This window comes from Mauremys reevesii, linkage group 11, assembly GCF_016161935.1.
Source record: "Mauremys reevesii isolate NIE-2019 linkage group 11, ASM1616193v1, whole genome shotgun sequence".
Classification (NCBI taxonomy): domain Eukaryota; kingdom Metazoa; phylum Chordata; order Testudines; family Geoemydidae; genus Mauremys; species Mauremys reevesii.
The window spans coordinates 44,000,158-44,024,062 of NC_052633.1; the positions used below are offsets into that span (position 1 = coordinate 44,000,158).

Here is a 23,905-nt window from a genome sequence, read left to right on the forward strand (position 1 = left end):
ATTAAGGGTAACAGCCTTTTCTGATGTGACCTTTTTAGGGGTGGGACTGTAGTCTGCTATTTAGTCACTCATTTTGTTAGTATTCGATACTGCTATGAAAGTCCAGTTTGTTAAAGAAAGGTAATTTCTAACATCCATGACCTTCTGTAGCAGCCCAGACAACCCACCTGATATTGTGGTGGCAGAGAAGTTTGTTTAGTTTGTAGTCAACATCAGGGCTGCCAGTGAATAGACAACAAGCCCCCCTGTATAATGGGAGTGACATTATCAGACATCTTTTCTCCTGTCTACACTTGCTGGTAAAGGAAGTACATTCATTTGTCTGAGCTGGTCTAGGAGATTGTACATGTGTATAGATAAGAAATTACTCTTATTTATGGCAAGAAATGCTTTTTCCCTTTTGAACTGGCAGGCTGAGCAAAATGGTTACAGTTTTCCTTTAAGTAACATTGTCAGGTTGATGTCAATCTTGCCTCAGTCAACCCTTAAAATAGTCAGCTATTGCCAGACTACATTATTGCCATTCCCAGCTGGCAGGTGTGCCTGATAGGACATAAACTCCAGCTGTTACTGCAAGGTTCCTTGTGGAAAATATTTGGCTTTGGTATTAACTGGCAGTTTTAATGTGTGTTGTTTTTTACAACTGCCATTTCTGTTCATCAGGTATAACATAGTCTTGGTCAAGTGTATCTTAGCGATCTCTTAGCTTTTTATTTCCCTAGCTGTTCAATGGGACCCGTGCTCCCCTGTGGCATTCTCTTCAACTTGAAAAGCTTGACACTAAGTGGAGATATATTTTCAAATATAGTCAGGAAAGCTGTTATTTTTTATTTAGCTTTTACCGTGTAATGGAATTTGTGACAAGGTTATTTGCTTCAATATAATTTTGTGTACTGATTAGTGTTCTTTGAAAAGAGCCTTGAGGCACATTGCATGAAAGGCGCTATACAAGCAGAGAATAGGGAGGTAAACGACCTTCATTTAAATGCAGTCAAGTAATCTTTATCAAAGTTTTAAGTAATTTGAACTGCCTCACAGGAAGGATGGTGACAATAATTGCCAATGTCCTTAAAGGATAGCTAGACCCATTGTGATCACTGCCACATTCTGAGGTTCATGCAAGGAAAAGCTCTTTTGGTTATGTATAAACAGCATATGAAGTGCCATTTAGAAATAAATATATAAAATGGGTAGTTCAGAGCCCTCTGCTGGAAGCTCCAACACAATGTTATGACACAGTGGTATGGGTGTGCAGGGCCAGAGGACATAATGTTTTATTCTCCCTCATCTCTCTGTCTGTATCTATCTGTTCTCCTTATCTTATATTTAGGATTATAAATTCTTTAGGGCAAGGACTATCTTTTTTGTTTTTTGTTCTGTGTTTGTACAGCACCTAGAGTAGGGTCCTCGTCCATGACTCCTAGGCACTCCTAGGCACTATAGTAATTCTAATAATAAATGTTTCACATTAGAAAAAGAGCTTTTCTTATTAGTATCAAAGTAGAAGGGAAACAACTAGTTTGCATGTGTAGGTACAGGGTTTATGTCTTACCAGTGATATAAATGATGTCACTTTCCTGTTGTTTGGTGGTTATCACATTAAGGCTCTGGAGTGCTGCTTTTAACTTAACTCTTAATGATTGGGGACTGAATTACACCGAGGAACTTGATAAGTATGGCTCCTAAGCTCCTCCGTCTCCCCCTTCCCCGCCCCCGCCAAAGCACCCCAATGTCTGATACTCTAAGCTATGTCTATACTTGACTTACTGCAACATGTAGAATACAGGCACTGCTACTCATTGCAGTGAAAGGCTGGAATCCAGCAGGGATAAAAGGCTACAGCAGCTCCCTGTGGAGCCTTTGACTGAGGTGAGGAAAGGCTGTGGCGAGGGAAGCAGGACATTATACGCAAAAGATAGCAGTGTAGACGTAAGAGGCGTAGAGTTGTGTAGGGTATATGCCATAGAGTTCATGTGTGTAAGGCACTCTGCTCTACTTACCTAACCCATGTCTCACTGTCTACACTGCTGTTTATACCCACGCTAGCTGGATATGCAGTGTCTGTACTTTTACATGCTGCCAAAAGTGTGGACATTGCTTCAGTTACCTCATTCTCCCCTAACTTCCCAGTGCTTGGATGGCACTCTGTAATCTTCCTCTGATTCACGTGCATTCATCAGCTGTGAGGGGGAAAGTCTCTGTATGGCGTTTGGAAAGTTTTGATTTTTTAGGCGGTTTTTTTATTATTATTATCTAATATGAATATGCTTTGCTTGTATTTTGGACTGGTGTATCATACCTTGTGTACATGATCGGTAAATAGCTAAATAAATAGGAGCATTTCTGAAATACCCTTTAGTCTTTCACTGTCGTTGCCATGATGTTTGATGAAGACAATGACCTTTCCCTGAAGTCTCAGTGCTGCTCTGGAGTCCCTTACAGGCACTCTCTGGGGCACAGTAGCTGCTGCAAGGCTTCATCGTCTGGAAGATAAAAGCATTATGCTAGCCCTGCTACATTTTACTTGAGCCACAAAAAATATTTTTTTTCATGGCAATTAAAGTATAATTGTTTTTTTCATTATCATTCATCATCATCATAGATGTGTGAGCAGATTTTGTGCCTGGGCTGGTTGCACTGTGCTCTTGAATTAACTCCTAGGTGGATGGGATGGGGATGAAGGTTCCATTATTTTACTTTCATCTTCTTTTTCAAAGTGGGGAGTGCTGCAGGTACCCAATGAGACTGACAGCATCAGTACAGTTTACAATGACCCCCATGCACACACCATTGTTTAAAATACCTCAATTTCCATTCCCTTCATTTTGCCTCCAAGTACTTTGGCCAATAAGTTCCCATTGGCTGAAAATTATTGCAACCCCTCCCCTTCCTTCCACCCTTTACAATATTTACCCCCCAAGAAAAAGCACTGCTGTCCAACCCATCTGTCAGCTGACTCCTCTGTACTTTTTATTTCTGCTGGGAGCACTGGAAAGCTGTTGAGAGAGCCTGTTCTTAATGACAGATCCGGAGCAAAATGTCATGTCTTTTTAGTGTTGTCGCTGTATTCAGAAAGCATCCACATTTGTGGTGCTTCTTTGAGCCAAACAATTTTTTGTGTGATCCTTCTGAGATTTTCTCTCCACTGTTTTTCAGTGAAACTGTGCATTTATAAGATTATTTTAGCATCAAAACACAACTGCATTTAATTCCACTGGACTGCACTTTTGTTACTTTGAGCAGACTTTGATGTTCACATCAGCTCTGTAGAGTTCCAGAAGAGATTTAAGAAACAAATACCATAAAATAAACATGTCAAAATGAAAATGCAAGTATAAGTCAAAACATTTTGTGGTTTAGGTTGAAAAAGCAAAGAGAATACAAATAGAAGAATAATATATGGGCATTGGTAGTCTGGGAGCTGTTAAAATAGGGTTTGTTCATTTTTCTAGGCCACAGTTCTGTGTTATCTCAAATTACAGGGAAGTGTTAAAAGCTACATAGCATATTTTTTCGGTAGACACCATAAATTTTTTTATTAAATGTAACTAATTGACCTAGAGAATTCAGCTCCTTAGAATGGAAATATTAGGTATTTTAACAAGAGCATTGTAGAAAACAATCGTGTTCAATCTCCAGATAATTCCAGTTATCACCATCTGAACTTTTGAGAGACATGGTGGGTGAGGTAATATCCTTTACTGGATCAATTTCTGTTGGTGAGAGAGACAAGCTTTCGAGCTACGCAGCTCTGAAGAAGAGCTCGGTGTAGCTCAGAAGCTTGTCTCTCTCTCACCAACAGAAGTTGGTCCAATAAAAGATATTACCTCCCACACCATATACTGTGGGTATGTCTATACTACCCACTGGATCGGCTGTGATAAATTGACCGCCTCCTGTCAACTCCTGTACTCCACTGCCGTGAGAGGCGCAGGCACAGTTGATGGGAGAGCGGTAGCAATCGACATACTGCAGTGAAGACACCACGGTAAGTCAATCTAAGTACGTCTAAGTCAATCTAAGTTGCGTAACTTACATCGATCCCCCTCCTCAGGCCTCAGACTAGGCCTAAGACTAATACGGTTACAACAACACTGCATACAACATGTGATCTTTACTCCACTATGGAACTCTTGGGGTTTTCTAGTGAGCCAGTCTTTTGAGGGCAATGGTCCAAATTTCGGAGGTATGACCTTCAGCAAAGTTTTAAATAACACTCTACATGGTGTTACTTCAGTTTGTTTTTTTAAGCTTCTGGATTTGGGTGTTTTTATGCTATTACACTGGCGAACTTTCTGCTATATTATTTGCTGCTTCTTGATTCCTGATATAACTGTCATCATTCCAAATAGACTACTTTACCCTAGTTATTGTAGGTGTGTTTACTTCTATTTGTCTACTCTCTTTGTCTGTAATTACGATCACTGCACCATTCTTCAGTGAATTACATGTTGTTGTGACACCACCAGTCTGTTTCCATTGTTGCATTCTGTTAACAGTGGGACTGATCCTGCTTAAGTTGGGCTCATTGATAAAACTCCCATTGGCTTCAATGGGAGAAAGGCTTTCAGTGTTCTTAGTGGGATCTTGGGTCCAAATCTTAAGGGATGCTGAGCACTTGCAACTCCTGTTGATGACAGTGGGAATTGTGGGTGCTAAGCAGATCTCTAGATTTGCACCTGCACTAGGAGGGTACTTTAAATCAAGGATTTGAATGGTCAGATTCAAGTGATGGCACTGTATCTAATTTTAATTAGCGCACAAACACAGATGCTGAATTTTCATAAATAAATATTATTTATTGAAAATTGTTACTCTGCTGTAACTAAGGCCATGTCTACACTACATACTTCTGCTGGCATAACTATTTTGGTCAGGGACATGATCTCTGACTTACCTAACTGTGCCAGCAGAAGCCCCTAGTGTAGCCACAGTTACACTGCCAAAACTGTGCTTTTACTGGTAGAACTTGTTTGGAGGAGGGAGGTAGAGAGGTGGGGTTGGACTAAACTATACTGGTAAAGTGCAGCTTTGCCAATATAAGCTGCATCCATGCTAGAAGTGCTCTGATGCATACCAGCAAAGCATCTCTAATGTAGACGTGGCCTCGATGTCCTAATTTGGTAGTCAAAATAGAAATGTTTTGTAAGCCCAGATAGCATTTTAACAGAATTACTGTAGCAAGAAAACAGATTATCTAGCCACATGTTCAGACGACCTTCAGTTCTTACGGCAAGTGATGTTTCAGTTAAGCACTAATTTATGTTCCACCTGAATATACAAAGCAATAAATTGCCACTCTGTGGAACCAATTCTATGGAGACATTTAGGCCCAGATTTTTAAAGATATTTAGGCATTGCTCCACTCAGAGTTGCAATACCTAACTGACTTAGAAGACTAAAGTCTGGTCTACACTACAGACCTGCGTCAGTATAACTATGTCACTCGGGGTGTGAAGTATCCACACCCTGAACGTTATACCGACCAAACCCCCTCTCCCCCCATGTAGATGGCGCTATGTTGGCGGGAGGGCTGCTCCCATTGACATAGCTTCCATCTCTTAGGGAGGTGGATGAACTACACCAATGGGAGAGCGCTCTTCTGTCAGCATAGTAAAATGCTGATGCAGCATTTTAAGTGTAGGCTTGTCCTAAGTCTCTCATTTTCAAAAGTTATTTAGGCACTCCTACAAGTTTACGTGCCTAAGTCACTTTTGAAAATAAGAGTCTTGAGCTCCTAAGTCAGTTAGCCATTGCAATGTTGAGTGGAACAATGCCTAAATACCTTTAAAAATCTGGGCCTTCATGCTGTTCGGCAGCAATAGGTTCAACGTGTAAGATGGTTGATTAATATATGTTGCAATTAAGCTATTGTCAAGACTAAATAAATTGAAATATTAGTTTCTTTTGAAACATTTGAGAACATTTTGTTTTTTAATGTGTCTGATCATTTTATGATGGGTTGGCTGCACGTGAGATCGTGTTTGTACATTTTATATTACTTAAAATATACCCGCTTTCATCTTAATAATGTTTTAATAGGTGGTCCACTGATTATATGTCTCCCCGTTAGTTCATGGGCATGTCTCATAGGCATTCCCTACCTTATCTTCATGTACAGCTCTACAGCTGGGCAGCTGCACCGCTTAGCAAAGATACTATTATATAGACGTGAGAACTTCTCCAGTCGACATAATGAATCCACCTCCCTGAGAGGTGGTAGCTATGCTAACGGGAGCAGCTCTACTGTTGATATAGCGCTGTCTATACAGTGGGTTATGTTGGGATATGTCACTCAAGGGTGTGGATTTTGATGCCCCTCAGCAGCGTAGTTATACTGACACAGATCTGTAGTGTAGACCTGGCCTGAGTGGGGTTTTTCTGTGATTATGGTAGGCTTTCAAAAGTTGTGTGTCATGCAATGACATGTGTTAGGCATGTGCTGCTTTTTTTTTTTTTTAATTTCTTTCATTAGATAAATGTAAACCGATTCTTTGTTATTTCTTGTGGAAGTTTACAATGGCAATGGCAAGATTATGCAAAAACTGGAGTAAAATTGGTTCATATTATATATCATGGCAATACATTGTAAGAGCTTGTTTGTTAAAGTATCTACTTATTCTGTATCTACAGATATCAAAAATAGTGCAATAGGTCCATCAGATACTGTATGTAATGTGTTCACATAAAACTTTTAAGACATAAATCCATTCAATGCACTAGAATGTTTTTGTATCAGACTTTCTACTGACTTCCTATATCATTCTGATAATTTGAGAGCAGAACTATATACGGTACAAGTGCAGTGCTGTGCAAAAGGTGAGATCTCTGTATTTGAAGCTTACTTGAATTGATCTATAAAGTTATTTTTAGAAGTTACATTCTGGTAACATCTGCATAACCTGATTTACTCTAATCTGATTTTTCCAAGCTTTTTAAGCAGTGCTGAAAATCACTTTAGGGAATAGATTGGCTTTCAAACTGAGTTTTCAGAATAAAGTTGGGGTCATTGTGTTCCTTGAGAGATTGGCTGAATGCCACTAATAGTATGTTGTGACTGTTTTTAAATCTAACAGTTGGCTACAGTACACTTGAGTAACTTCCAGATTTATTGTCAAGCAGGTATAATTTCAGCAGAGATGCTATCTGACATACATAGCAACACGCAATATGCAATTAAAACAAGCTGCACTTGATCATTTTTGCAGGCTTATTGACTCAATTCAAACACTGGTCTTTGCCGTATCTGGATTAAATGCATAAGGAAATCTTTTATTTAAAAAAGTTAAGATGGTAACCTCTAGCAATATAAGTATATCCATTAAGTACCTAGAAGAGTAACATGCATTTAAATAAATAAATAAAGAAAATGTAACATATATGTGAGTTATAAGAGGTTATAATGCCAGTTTACAGACTACAAACAACTCCATTTCATGTTGAATTAATGGTTTGTATTGTGATTTTGCTTGAGCTCTGTCCATGGGGTGCACTAGACAGGTAGGGAGGGTCTCTTCCCCTATTTCATAGTCAAACCGCAAAGGTGGCATCCATGGGTACATTGCTAGCACTGCCTAAGCCCCATAAGAGAGACTGGTCAAAGCATTTCAGGTCTTGGAGGGAGTGTGCCAGGTTGGATTAGATGCATAATTATGTCCCCTCCCATGCCTGCACACCTTCTAGTGGCTGTAGAGCAGTGATGGGCAACCCGCTGGTGGGCTGCAGGACAATTTATTTACATTGACCATCCGCAGTCACGGACGCCCACAGCTCCCAGTGGCCCCGGTTCGCCATTCCTGACCACTGGGAGCTGCGGGCAGCCATGCCTGAAGACAGTCAATGTCACCAAACTGTCACACAGACGGGCCGCAGGTTGCCCACCGCTGTTGTAGAGTAATGCTAAGGGGAGTGCTACAAATGTAGAACCTGCTGCTCTCAAACACACTACACCAGCGCCTCTGAAGGATGATGCTGATTCCTACATAAGGCCTAAGTTAGCCCTCTGATGCTATGCTAGGATTTAAACATTCATGCTTGCTTCACTATGGGCAATTGATACTCTTCTTTTTTTCCCGCTCAGTTTTTGGTTCTCTGTTAAATTGCCTAGCCAAATCAAACAGGTGTCAGTAACACCTACAGCTGATTTTTCCACACAGGTTAGTTACTTTATTAATAAGTACATATAACGAGCCACATTATCTCCTAGTGTAACTCCATTGACTTAAATGGCAGAGAATTGGCCTAATATTTTGGTTTTGTTTAACTTGGTTTTTTAGCATGTGGATTCAAGCTGCTGTTCCTCGAAGCACTGAACGCGTGTGAACTAGCCATGAACATCTGGGAGCATCACAATTTTAGGATTACTAGGGAGTGTCGGACAGATTTTCAAAGGTTTTAGGTGCCCAAAGATGCAGATAGGCACAAAGTGGGATTTTCAAAAGCACCTACATACCTCACTCCCATTGATTTTTAAAATACCATCCGCTAAACACCTTTAAAATCTGAGGTGCGGTTTTTTTTATATACACATTGTTAGCTCCTGTATTGGGGTCCAATTTCTGACTTGAACTGAATTAATATTAGAGATGGGCCTGAACTAGAACTTTGGATTTAAAGTAACCCCAGCTTGGGAATAGTTTATGCACAGATCCAAACACTTTAGTGCAGGTCTCTCTCTGATTACTGTGCACAGAAGAGACAGCAAACAGTGTCGAACCCACACTATGACTGAAATTAGAACTTATAGTTCTTATTCGTAAACTGACAGATAATGTATAAAGTGTGTTTTTTGCCAGTTGAATGTTCAGAGTTAGTGTCATCCTAATTGGTTGCCAATGACAGAGTAAATATTGTTCCATCTGTGCACTATTAAAGCTGATGACTGAAGGTTTACACTTGAGCAGTGGATGTCAAGCAGCCTGAATAGGGACCGGGAAACATCTCATTTGGATCCTCTTGCATTTATAACCATTCAGGGGAAGGTCATGGGGGAGGAGGCCGTACTCATCTGTACCCATTTCATCCCAAAATTATGCAAAAACACATTTTTTTTCTTCAACAGACTTTACTTGATTGTTAGCCTGAATCCTGAAAGTGAAAGGATTTCAGTCACTGTGTCCATATAGAAACATTAAACCTATTTTTTTCATGTGCAGAAAGGTAGTTTTGGAGGAGATCTCTTGGCATTAGAATTACAGAGACTGGATTAGTTGGACCAATATTCTTTCTTTATTGCATAACTCTGAGACCAAAACTAGAACAATTCTCGGAGAGCTCCCTTCCAATGCAAATGTTTGTAACTTTATAGTAACATGAATCTTTATAAAAGGTAACTGAGTATTTATTTAATCCTTATACCTGAAAATGATCTCTCTTAAAATGTAATTGATTCAATTAAATCAACTCAGTGTTCTATTGGGGGATGGTATTTTGGTGAATGGGTATGGTAAAGGGGAAGGGGAAGTTTTCATATGACTGTAGAAAATAGATTTTCACCTCCAAATTCTTGCATTTAGGCTGTGTGACACTAGAAATATTTCTTGTGAGTAATAAACCTTTACTTAATGTAGTGGAATTTTTCCAGTTCAACTTCTTGTCCTCCTTGTAGCTTGATTAAACAAATTAATTTTTACATAATTGGAAACCAGTCCAGCATTTCATGAAGATGTTGCTCAGTATTTAAAAAATAAACTTAAAGGAATACTAATAACATTACTATTTAAAGGAAGGCAAATCCCATGCAGCATCACAGGAAAATGCCATAGACAATACAAACTAATTTATCCAAACTCTCTTTCATTTGAAAGAAGGTCATAATTCATGACATGTATAGATTCCATTGAAAATTTCCCTGTGTAGCCAAACATACTCAATTTTCCCCTTGATATACTGATAATTGAGATTGTTCAGTATATGTGAATATATCTGTCACCTTAGATATATTTTAAATACCTTTTTATGTTCTCAGAAACATTAATGTTAAGACAGATTCAAACACTTATCATTAATTAAACTATTAAAGCCTTTAGTATGTAGAAATTAGAGATTGACAGAGCCCCTTCATTTTAAGATATAGAAATTTGTGTAGAATTGGATTTTTTTTCTAGGGAGCTTGTGTTACCGCGTGTAGATATAGAAAGGAGGGAGAAGTAACTAATATTTTATATTTTCTAACATACTGAGAAAGAAAACTATATTACAACTGATTCACTAAATATATTGGCACTGCTCTTGCAGACAACCAAAAAAACTATCATTAATTTGGAATGAAGATGCAAGAAAAAAAACAGTGTTTATTGGGAATAGTCAGAATCAGTCTTGTTTAATGGAGGTGTGTGATACTGTTTAATATATTTTTTGCTTTACAGATTAAATTAGATTTTTTTTAAGGAAGAAAAACTCATAAAAGAAATGGCTTTCGAGCAGTGCTGTGCTAAACCATATTTAAATAATCAGACTTCTGCTTATTGAAATGTATGTTCTCCGGGTTTACTAGTGATAAAAGCATGAATATTAGTATGATTAGGAAATTATATAATGTCACAGTGTGATTGACTGACTGATAGCTGAATGAAAATGAACCAAAAAGTATGCAGTGGTAGATGTATATTCTGATGTTACTTTAGGCAAATATTCCTGCATCTAACACTTAAACACAGAATGGAACAGGTATTTTTCTCTTCTTGTTTGATTTTGTGTGTTTCTGGCCATTTTTTGCTGTAAAACCAATAGAAAAGGTATGAATAAGTTACTGTAACAGAGCTAGAGTTAGAATAATTGTGTTATTGGGACTATAGTACAGCTACAAAAAAGACAATGCACATTAAATGGGTGTATTAGCAATTAATGTTTGACTAGAAAAGAATCCTTGATATTATTTTTTAAATTTTTATTTTATTTTTTTAATGTAAGTGGTACAAATACCTAGATTTAAGACATGCATCTCTGAGAAAATTACCAAGGAGTCATTTAAAGGTACAGTTAGAAAAATGCCTTCATATTATTTTTTAAACCATTTTATTGATGTTTTTTCATTTATTATCTGTCCCCTAAAGGCTCCTTCACATTGAAGTCCACAGTGGCACTCACTAGTGGGGATGAAGCAGAGAGACCACTGCAGGATTCCCTATTTCAAAGCTGAACCAATATTCACCATTGACACATTCATTCATCTATGCAGGGTCACTGGAAATCCTCTTTCTCTAGTTTTCCCTTCCCTTCAGGGAGCAATGCTTAAAAGAGCAAACCCCTGGTGTGAAGAGATAGAAGAATTCTCAGCGCGGCCAGTGGTGCCAGGAATCGAATTAAAGTTGTCCATTTGCAGATGGCTGTATGTTGGAGTTCCCAGCATATTCAGCCACAGTGCTTGCTGCTGGTGTTCTGTTTACTTGAAATACTATCAGAGGTATTTCATTTTTATTTTATTTTTCTGGCAAAAAGTCATCTCTCTACAACAACAAGAAAAAATGCTGGGAGGGAGTAAACCCCATTTTAAAATGTATACCTAGAGTTCAAACATTTTATTTCGTTCTTGCTATTCTTTTAGATATGGGTTTGTGTTCGAAATTATCACAGACTGATATAGCTACAGAGGGTAAATAATTACAGAATTTACTTCTTTTGGATAGTTTAACACTCGTCACTTATATTGCTGTTGTTGACACCCTAGATCTCTATTTTGGCATAAATCAAATTTTGACATGACTAAACCTACAATTTTGTCTCTCTTCACATGCATTATCTCTTCCATGTGAAAGGCACTGCGAAGGCGTGGGCTGCCATTAAATCTTAAATGCCTGCAGTCAACACTAAGAATGCTTCTTTATTTCAGTTTGATTTCCTTTGTCATGAGAGATGCATTTGGTGAATGTATCTGGGAAAGCTTGCAAATTGCCAAAGGTTCTGTGAGAAGGAGCTGAAGAACTTACAGAAAGAATGTAACAAATGTAGGGCATGAAGGCATGAGAATGGTAAAACCTTCCTGCCCCAGGCCCATCAGCCAAAATCCCCATCCCAGAACCAAAATCATGCTCCAGCTGTAGGGTGTTTTGATGATATAGATCTCTGTTCTTGGTGACTGCAGTTGTTTCCTAAGGGACAGATTTTTCCAGAGGGACTTCTATTTAGTGATCTCAATGAGGCTACTCACAGTGTAGGATATTGCTCATGTGAATAAGGGTGGCAGAATCTGGTCCTATCATAAATCTGTCTTAGCTGGAGTTTGCAGAAAATGTCGATAGATGTACAAATTATAAGCATTGTCTTACAAACAAGCATAAGGGTACCTTTACTCATGTGATTAAAACGAACTGTATTAGCAAACGCATTTGTAGAATCAAGCTCCATATCTAACACAGCAACTTCTCTTCATTTGTTTGGATACAACTATCCCGCAAACATATTTTTTAATTAAAAAGAAGTTTACAGGGAATGCCTTTGTACAATGCATATAAAAATATACTCTTATCTTCATCACGATGCCATACTTGGGAACCAAGTATTGGGGTGTTGTAAAGAGGTATGGTGAGGTGTTAAATCTAACTGAACACTTATACAAGGGGAAGAGAGTCCCATGAGGAGACACCTTGTAATGAGGGCAAGGTCTGCTCTAAAGCAACCCAGAGCTGATTCTAGCCTAATAACCACAACTAGTATCCCTACTTTGTGGAGCATGGGGGCCTTTTCTGGGCAGTATATTGTTTAAAGTCCTGGGAGAGACAGTTTAATCATTTGAATAGTATGCTGTGTAACTGATCTTGGACGTGCCCGGTACTCGCCAGAGATTTATTGAAAAAACATTTCTAGCATGACTGTCTTTCCCTCAAAAATAGTTAAAATATGAAAAAAAGCAGTCATGCTCAGCAGCAGCTTTCATTGATGCATTTAGGGCATTCCCTCTCTTTAGCAATCCAGACCTTCTTAAGAAATGTCATATCTGATTATTCTCAGTATAAAATGGCCCATGAAAGCTACCTTGGTGCAACCTTACCTCTTAAATATCAGCCTGCGACCTCTAACCATTTGTTATTAAGTATCTTTTCGTTCAGTTGTGGCAAACCTCTCGGTTTAATCCTCCTTTTGACATAGAATGAACAAGATGGGACACCAGCCTTAGGAGTTTTTTGTTAAATCACAGATGTATTTATTTAAAATGTTTTGGGCAAATATTTAAAAAGTAGCATAAAACTGATGTATTTTACGACACAAAGGTAATCAGATTCTTTTGTGGCATACTGATATGTAAATGAAATATTCTAAAGTAAGGTCATGGGCCAAATAAAGGCCCATATTAGGATTTTGGAGGTACCCAATGAAGTATGAGGTCAGAGGTCTCATCATCTCTCAACAATTTCTCCAACCTTTCGGTGCTTCCAGTTAACTAAGTTGCTTCTTTATCCCCACAATCACCTTAATTTTTCCCTTTCTCTTTCTATTATTCACCCCAAATCTTGACTTATGTGATAGCGTATTCAAACAGCAGATACCATAATTGTTATATATTAGTTTTGGGAACTAACCTGCATTTGGAGAGAGTGGGGTGGCATGAACTCGGGTTGGGGACCTCCTGGCATTGGTGCTGGAACTAGGAGTGCTGGGGGTTCTGCCGCTCCCCTTGATTTGAAGTGGTTTCCATCATATACAGGGTTTACAGTCTGGTTCAGTTGCTCTCAGCACTCCACTATAAAAATTGTTCCAACACTCCTGGATCATGGATTTCCCAAGACCTGTTTTTTTAAGGACTCCTTTAACCATCCTATTTTCTGGTGGTTTCTCTCTCTCTCTCTCTCTCTCTCTCTCTAGCATGCACACTCTCATTCTGTCTTTTTTGGTGCAGCTTTAATGCTGAAATAGAAGACAATTGTGGTTATACAAATAGGTACAAAAGGAAAGAGCATATATGACAGATCTAGAGGAGAGATGCATTTGATAAGTCAGTACTGCAGTTCATGGAAATCCCATAGCATACCCCATCTCCCTCCATGAACTGGGCGGTAAGGTTTATAGAGTGTAAGGTACAAACACCTGCATAGTGCTTTCTCTGTTTTCATCTCTTCTAAGAACAGAGAACTAAATTCCAAAATTCCTTCCAGCTGCGGCACAATATGTGACTTTTGGGAAGGTATGCCAATTCAGAGTAATTTAAGGGAAGTGTATTTAGGATTACAGTCAGTGTACTCCGTCAAGATAGTGTAATTCAAGAATTTCCTTGGTGATATACTTTTTTTCTGAATTCCTTTTCAAACATAGTTGTGTCATTGTTTCCAGACATGAGCAAGAGAGGAAGAAATTATATCTTGTATTGTGTATATACTCCAGCCCCAAACATTGTATTTGTAGATTTTTCAATATCCATTATAAAAAGTAAACATAAAATCCAAAGTATAAAAGTAAGGAATGTATCTCACATGTATTTCACATCTCATACTTCAGGGCATAATCTAATTGGCTGTAGAGGTCAGGCAGGAATTCCCCAACAACCCTGTGTTGAGCATTACACAACTGCCTAGCTGCATTATGTTTTTTATTGGGTCTTCATTGGGTATTTTTAATGGCAATGATACAAAGCTATGCACAAATAAATAAATAAAAGCTAGAGTAGAAAGGCAGCAAATACAAACTTCAAATAATAGAAATAAAAATCAAGGACTACTCCTACCCTCTGTTCCTCCATACTCAGTCCCTCCCAAACCAGGTTGTGTATATCTCACTTTCACATTTAATTTACTTTATACGTAAAAACGTTTCCAAAAACATGGAATTCTTCAGTTTTGTTATTTGTAAGATGTTTCTAGGAAGCAATTTTTGTCATGACACTATTCATCAGACTTGTATAACTGGAACACGAGAGCTTTTCTACTTCCTTAGGAGTGTGGGAATATTGTTAAATAAAGGCATAATGGAACTAATGTGGGATATTGTCTACTACAACAAAGAGGATTCCAGACCTGTTGCACAAACGTTCTCATCTGGTATAGCCAGACTTCCGTGCTGTTATGCAAAAATATCATATTGGAAATGGTGCACCACTATGCCTGTAGCCAGCAATGATACAAGTATGAATATTTCAGAAGGTATTGGCCACGGAACATTTTGTCTAGAACTGTTGATGCCAGTGTTGTTATTCCCTCTTTAAAACAATAAGTCAAACATCTACTGGGGGAATGATCACAGTACACCAAATAACCTTCCACACTACATGAGATGGCCCTTATATTATTTTCCACCCAAAAAACCAAAACAAAACAAAGTAAATCCAGATAATGCCATCTTCAAGGCTCTGCAGAAAGTGTTGGTGAGCCATGTGGCACTCTTTTCTATAAAGGCTACATTGTGTCTATTAAGTGCAGCCTGTTGTAAGAGGTAGTGCAGAGGTGCACTCCCCCAGGGGAAGCAACTTGGTTTTACCCTTGGAGCTCCCTGGATATGCTGCTGGTGGTGAATAATTTCTGCACCTCTGTAAAAAGTGACCAGCAATCTCTGCCTATTTCTACTCCCTTTTTGGACACGTTGCTCCCATGCTGCAGCTTTTCCATGACCACAGCAGAGCCTGTAATTCCGGCCTGCCTTTATGCAGGCCATGCAGTGGGATGGTGAGCCCTGACTCTATTCCTGCATGGCTACATAAAGGCCTACCCAGTCAATACTGAATCAATGATGCATTTCATGGGAATTCCATGGCATACCCTCTCAACATGATGTTAAGGAGGCACTGTGCTACCGAAAATGCTGTCTTAGAGATGGGGCTTAAAGCATGGGTCCTGGCCACTTGTGTTCATTAAGAGTGCAGGGCTCTTTTCATAAGAGGTAGATAGTTAGCCTTAATGTTCTGGGAAAATGCCAGATGTCTGCCTGCCTACACCTACAGTTTCACCTGGATCATTCACTTCCTGTCCTAAACTGTTGTGTAAGGCTGCTGTGTAGTAGTAAACAGATGTGGCATTCCACATCAGGGTAATCATATTTCAGTGGTAGTGATACATTCAGACAGGGTCTGATCCTTCAACTGTAACCCTAGCAAGTAGCTGTGTAAATAAAGGTTCCATAATCAGGCTCAGAGGACCCAGTGCTCTCAGACGCCAAACCCCTCCATTCCTATGGAAGACCGGAGCTGTGGTTGCTCAGAATCTCACACAACTGGAACACCTATATGTTGTAAGGTTGGTAAAACACTTAGAGGTCTTATATAAAAAGTGTTATACACAGGCAGGTTTATGATTTAAAAATCTGTATTGTAAATAGAGGGTAAGTTCATAGCCCAAAAGTCCAAGGAAGAGTCATTTTTGTTACATCTGGGAGTGGGGAAGAAGTTGCAGTGGAGTATTTTTTTTCTCTGTGTTAGAACCAGGTGAAGTAGAGATAATGATGTCTAAGACATTTGGTGTGAATTTTCAGTTCCCAACTAAAACCCCGATTTTTAAGTTACTTGTAGACCAAGATATCTGCTATAATACTGTAGTGAAGGATTTATTGATAAGTAATTGACATTTCAGAGCATCCATGCTTTCCTAGTCAAATCAACAGTAAAAAACATGTGTTCTATATCTTAGAGCATTAGGTTGTCACTCATAAATGATGTGAAGTTTAATGCATTATTCAAAAGTATATGAGGAGGCACTCCAGAGAAGCTGCAGGGCCTTTATTAGCTTCTACTGTCTGTATTAAAAAAAAAAAAAGAAAAGAAAAGTCTAACAATGAGAGACTTAAAAATGCAATATTTAGGATTGTGCAATAGTTGGATGCAGTAGCAGTTGTTTTTGTTTGGATCTGAGAACAAATGCAGTTCAGACTTAAGAAACTTGAAGATATTTTGATCTGATATTTATAAGAACCCACATGAATGAGTTCAGGTTCCCCCTTTTCACTTCCCCTCCCCCCCGCCCCCACGCTACATACCACAAAATCAGATGAAACTGGCATTAATTTGGCAACCTCAGTTCTCATTGCCCTATTGATTCAGAAAGCTGCAAACAGATATAAAGGCTTATTGGCTCCAATTAGGAAGTTTTGGGGCTTAGGATAAATAAAATGGTGTTTATGAGAGAAATCATCTAGTAATGGAATTCCCATTAACATCTTACCATAAAGTTCTAATATAAAATCTGAGATCAAGGGAATTAGAGTCTTCTGTAATATTTTGGTGGTTCCATTATTGATCACTCATCTTCTTCATATGCTTTCTTCACATATGCTTTTGTCCTGAATGCAACTTCAAAGATTCTCTTTGGTATAATTTTTAGCAAGCAAAACAATATTTGCATCGTGGTATGTTTCGTCCAAGCATAAGAGCCCAAAGGTACCAACAGTCTGCTGCATTTCTTATTTATAATTTAGGAACACATTATGTCAAGCACAAATCAGTCTAATGAGAAAATGAAATCAGTGACTATTCCCTGAGATCAACGCTGTGGATTTTTAATTAGCATAGATCTCATACGCGCAATCCATGTTTTGTTGTGTCTGTGTTAGCATTTGCAGTGTGTTTAGTATGGGTGTTACTAGGGTACTGAGAGTGGGTAGCAGACTAAATTGAACTTCCTGTTGATGACAAACCTACCTCTCACTGATCACTGCATTTTATGAATAATATATGTCACAATGTTACATTTTCTGAGCTATATTTTTTTCTTTTACTGTATGAGCATGATTGTTGGCTGGATAACTACAATGATGCAATGGCATTTGAGGTATCATATAGAAAAAAACAGCATATGTTATTTTCTTTAGGGACATAAAGCAATTTGCTGGCTATTTCATATAAAGCACTTTCAGCTGTTACTGTGAAGTCAGAACTGGCCAATGTTCCTTCAAGTATCACTTCTTAAACTGTCACTTTTGTTCATTATCACTCAGCTAATGACAACAAAATTTATTAGTTGTATCTTAATGACTGGAAATTGTTTACAGATGGTATGGGTTGGAGTACACAGTCGAACAAAGACAAGAGGAGTGAGCAATTTGCATGCCTGGTGGAGGATACCTGACTCATGGTACAATCTGGATCCCCAAAATAATCCCATTGATTGCCATTTGCAGAGTTGATCCTTTGTAGGACAATTTTTAAACCATTCTAAAATTTGCTCTGGAAATATTAAGTGCAATTTAGCTTGAACATAAGACAAGTGTATTTGAAAATACACTTGAAAAAAATTATATTGCAGTAAATCTAACATCACAGCTATCAATTCCTTGAGCTTAATTATGACACTACTAAATGTGAAAATCTATTCAGTGCTAGGAACACTTTTCACATTACATTCACGCTAAAGATTGGCTGTTAAGAGCTCATTACTGGTAGTTTTCTAAAGAGCGGTTTATTAAACACTGTTACCTAATAAGCATCTTTGGTGGTGCAAATTGCTGAAAACAGTAATGAGTCTGATTAGACTTCTTTTCAATTACGACAGCTTGTCTAGCAAAAAAAAAAAATCTTTCCTTGATGCTTTGGAATCTGGCTACAAGGCATTACGTAGTTTAAAAGGAAAATGCCACCTCTGTGTTTCCTTTCCACAGTTCAGTAATGAATAGAGAATTGTCCAAGTAGCCATCCAATTTATACACTGGAAAACTGGATGGACAGCACTGGAAGCACAATCCTGTTTGCTTAAAATTTGCCAAAGCTATCTCCACTAATATATCTAAATAGGGTCATTCTGAAGTTTCCTCTGCTTCTTTTTGTTTAAGAATGGAAAGCCGTAAATGAGAGAGAAAATTGAAATGATTCACTCCTAACTGGTTTGTAGAGGTTGTGCATTGTAGAGGTTGTGCATTCCTCTGGTTAGTCTAATATAACGTCCAATTGTTTTATCTATAAATCTTTTACTTGCAGCAATCTTTCACAAAACTCTTGCAGCTTTCCGACTGCTATGGCAGTTAAAACTAACTTTTTTAAAGCAGTGTATTTTCAAAATATTTTTAAAATCTAAGCTTCACAAATGTGTGCTAGTGATGTCAGGATGTTTAAATGAGTGTTCTGTAGCTTCTAAACTGAATGAAGGTGTAAAATGTGTTATCTGTATTTAATGACTGACTCCCTATTAAATCATTTCTGAATATTACTACACAAATGGGAGAGGGTGGTTAATATAAAACACCTTTAAGTGATTAACTGTCATTGCTGCTGTTTGGTTACGCCAGTAACATTCTAATGCTTCTGTAGGTAGTGGATACAATTCAGTGTATTTTATCCTGTGTTAAGTATGTGAATGTCTTTTTTTTTTTTTTTAAATAATACTGTTTGACATAAAACTGGATAAAAGAAGTGCTCAAGTAAAATGTGGAAGCAATTACTATGACTGAAGATATTATGATAGAAGAACACAAAGACTTGCACAAGAAAGATAGAGTGCAATGTTGCTGGAGAGAATATGAGAGACATGCAAAGCAAAATGAACTAAACTAGTGCAGTAAATGTTAGAACTCTGTGCAATTTTATTGTATAAAATTATACATAGAATGTCAATTTTCAGTGATGAGCATATATTAAGTATGCGATACAGATACTAGACATTAATAGAATGATATGAAAGTTTGATTATTATGTAATCTACAACATAATTGTTGCTTACAAAAAAGCCTAAAGTAAAACAATAGTGCATGATTTTCTCCTCGCTTAATGGCATGCTGATGTCATATCATGGACATCCGGGGTTCCTTCTGATTTACACCAATGTAAGAGGAGAATAAACCTCATAAACATTTTAATTGTAATTCCAATATTAACAAAAAAAATCCCTTTTGTTTTGTTGAAAGGCAAGTTCCACCTCCGTTCTTCCTTTCAAATCCTTACAGTTAACTGATCTGCATATTTCTTGATGGAGAAGGACTTTCATAAGTGTGCATGATCACACATCCAGTAAAATAGTGCAATTTTTGTTTTTAAAACGTCTCACACACATACACAAAGTGCTATTATTCGGCTGTACAAATGTGTGCTCCGAGTGAGCTTTGAGATGCTAATCAGTGGAGCTTGACTTTTGTTCCCTGCAGCAAATTTTAAAACTATTTCATCATTAGTTGACTCCTTGCACAATAAAAATGTGGCCAAAATTATAGCAGAAATAACGTTGCTTATGGTGGTTTAAACTGTCATTAGTGTGCTGCTAGTTTTCTATATGATTCTTGCATAGATTAGTTTCTTGGTTTGTCTCTTGGAGGCTGTTTACAGAAAAGGTTGTTACAAAGGGGGATGACTTTTCTTAATCGTCAAGTATAGTTGATTTCATACTTCTCCTCCACCCCTTGAAATGTGTGCACATGCTCTCCTTTACACACTCTGTGCCTCCAGACATGGCTCAACTTTTCCTCTGCAAGCTGAACTTTGCTCCTTTGAGCAGGGACAAACAGCACAAAACATGAAGAGTTAGTATGTAAGCTTTCTTGCTTTCTTTCTTTTTCAGGAGGATAAAAAAGAGTTTTGGTTTATCTAGAGATGAAGCTCTCAGTTCTTCATTCAAATATATATGTGAAAATTATCAACCTCAATTAACAATATCGTCTAGTTCATGAAATAAGGCAGTAGTCACCAGAACAATAGGCATACAAATAATGAGCTGTTTTTCCATTTTTAAATATTTAATTCAGAAATCTTTTATTGGATGAGCAAAGAAATTTTTTTGGAATTTATGGAATCCAGTAACTGGAGGCTTTAAGTGGGGGAAAGATTTATTTTAACTTAGTGTTTCTAGTATAGCAGTTTTCTTTAATTATCTTTTTGCTTTTAATCGTATTTCAATATATTTGGGGGTAGCAGGAAGGAAAAGGAAGGGGTCGGCTGTAAGTACAGCCAAGCCTAAAGAGTGAGCCGTATCGGGCCTCTGCTTTCCTTTAGAGTGAGGTTAGTGCAGTTCTGCTGGCTTCCTTTGGAAGGAAATGCCAGGTTCCCTGTGCAAACATCATCCCTTATTAAGACATAATCTCTCATTATGCAACATGTTTACGTTTATTTTCTTGAATGGAAAGGCCAACTGAATAAATGGGTGTGACAATATGCTACTTGTATCTGAATGTCATTGCATTTCTTGGAAAGTCACCATATACCAGTTGTAGCCACTCCCTGGGTTTCCTGGGCTTAAGAAATGTGTACAGTATGTGTGTGGTAATGGGAAGGAGGAGGGTGGAGGTGCTCTGCTGTTGCTGCTAAGAGCTCTCCGCTCTTAATCCTGGGCCACGTCAGGAGCATTCTAAAGCAGTTTATCTTCATATGTCGTCTTGAATATAAGAAACAACACTAAACCCAGCAAAACTCATTTCATATGTAGCTTTTTCCACAGCCTTCAGATCAAAGTTATTTTCTTTGGGCTGGACTAAATTATACACAGGTCCCAGGAGTGAAGGACACTGAATTAATGCACTATGTCACCCAGTACTGGCTATAGAATATTTTTATCGAAGTCTGAGACACAACATCTCTTTACTACTGCATTAAAAATTAATGCACAGATTGCCAAAAAGAGCAAAATGCATAAATAACAAAAACAAATTTTGCAAAGGCTTTGTATGCTTTGGAGTCACCTTAAGCAGCATTGTTTTAAAGGCGAGTATTAGATATTTCTAAATATACATTTAATCGGTATTTGTTCTCCTTTAGCTAATTAGCAGAGAGGAACACTAATCTGAATAAAACAACTGTATATAACTTCATTGTGGCAGTAGGTGTTGGAACTGGCATTTTTAAAAGAGTAGAAATGCACTGTTCATTCTAGGCAGTGCCATAGGGTTATTGGCCCCTATATATTTGATTTTTGACCCTTGTTAGTTTAGTGTATTGGGTCAAAATTGACTACAGTTTATTTCAAACTTACTGAAATTGATCTTTGCCTTCACATACTTAGGGAGAACAGGTCCATGTAGGCAAATCTCTGGAATTAACCCTGTCTATATATACACATAGCTATTTGGGTTTAATACAGGACAGTGACTGAGATTTAAAAAAATATCGTAGTGATATAAACTGAGGCTTGCACTGTTTGCTGCTGATGTTAATTGGAAGTGAGGAAGCAAAGTTTTCTAGTATAACAAAATCGAAGTCTTTAACATTATTGGAATTTTGGTCTTAAAAGTTGGACACTGAATGCAATGCCCATCTCTGCTTGTTGGTATTTAAACAGAGATTGTTTCCAAATATTTTGAAAAAGGCATGATATAAATGAGTGCTAGGATGCAGTGTCCCTTAAAGCTCTATTTATCCTGCACACAGTTTGACTGGATAAAGCAATTTTAACCCCATTTATTGCCATGCACTAGTACTCACCTGTTATTTACTCACGTAAGAGAAGGTCGATACTGCAGAACGGGGGGGGGGGTGTGCTCTTTTGTGATATAGAACATACATATTCATTAACTCTGCTGTCCCTATGGGCACTTGTCATATGTCCTGATGATCTTTGTATGACAAAAGGAAGTGGGGGTAAAAGAGGAATTGCCTCAATGGATTGAAGATAACATGAGAAAAGGTAAAAGAGACACCGTGACAAATTGGCTACCAAATAGTAACTTTAAAAGTGAACTAGAAGCTTTATACCAGAAGAAATACATGTGATCTTTGATCAATAGCAGTGTATATACAGACCAAAATATTACAAATAAAAACATCATTAGAAAATCAGAAATGGACCAAAAAACCTAGATATGAACCTCTTGGAACTCTGAGAAAGTGTAACTCTCAATCTGAGCTTTGGATAGCTAGACCATCATTACTGAAAATCCATTTTTTTTCTTCCACCTGCTTGCTAAACCACAAATTCGGGATTCCGTGTTTCCCCTGCAACAACTGATGACATGAGAAAGGCAAATAAAGCAGCACAAGTATTACATCTACTCTGGTTTCAGGGGTTTGTATTTCTACGCTGGCAAGGGAAATACTGGATCCTGAATACTAGCCTTGGAAGGGAAACAAAGCAGGAGATTACTTTCAGATATCCAGTTTAAAATGGTTGTGTGTGTTTGTTTAAAGATTTCACAAAGCTCCAGTTTAAGTCAATGATAGCTTAAGTGCCTACTTCAGTGGGATCAGGATCAGGCCCTAAGTCTGCACGTGTGTGTGTGTGTGTGTGTGTGTATTGCTTTTGAATACACCAAAAATAGTATCCAATAGAATATTCTGCGATAATCAGTAAAAACAAATCTTACCAACTTGACTATTATAGTTATCAAAATCCCTGCAGTTACACTGCAGTAGTTACACTGCTTCTCATGTGGACAGAGTCATGAATTTGCAGAAGGCTTGTCAGGTGGTATGTTAAATGATCTACAGTAGATTGTGGCAATGTATATGTATTTAGTGGACGAAAAAAGGGACATTTTTTCTTACAATTACAGTGGCTTTTTTTTGCACTTGTGCTTTCACCTAGCACCCACTCGGAAATTATTATTGTGAGTTGTTATTTGTTCAGCACCCACACTTGCTAGACTGTTTACAGTTATGGCCTTTCCTCTGAGGAACTTGCAATGTAAGAAAACAATGTACAGATGCAAAAAATCAGAATGGGTAGCAACAAAAAAGCTGCACGTATGAATGGTACAGTGTGGCGAAATGTCTTGTAATAGCAATTTTTTTCTTCCGTATTATGTAATTGTTTTAAAGGGGCCTATGAACACTTTTGTGTGTGTAGTGGGAGTAGGGTTAAGGGAGCACTCGGGTTTGTAGAATTATTTGAAGAAATGCACCTTATATTTTTGTGTGTCAATCTTACGTATAAAAAAGGGCCCAACACATAGGTGCATAAATGGATTCACCTACAGTATGTAACAATAATGAATCAATGCAGCTACAATTTAAGGCAGGGAGTATTTGGCTGAGAACAAAATACATTACACCTAATACATTATACCTCTACAGAGAAATTGGTATTTCTGAATTTGCATAGAAAGAGGTCAATTCAGTGCATAATTAATATGTGTTGTCCAC

At 37.9% G+C, this 23,905-nt stretch overlaps 1 protein-coding gene across 11 annotated transcripts in view; it reads left to right on the plus strand.

Annotated features, from left to right (window-relative positions):
- The window catches only part of FIGN (fidgetin, microtubule severing factor), a 442,763-nt gene that overhangs the window by 406,851 nt on the left and 12,007 nt on the right, over positions 1-23,905 (plus strand). The window lies entirely within an intron of this gene.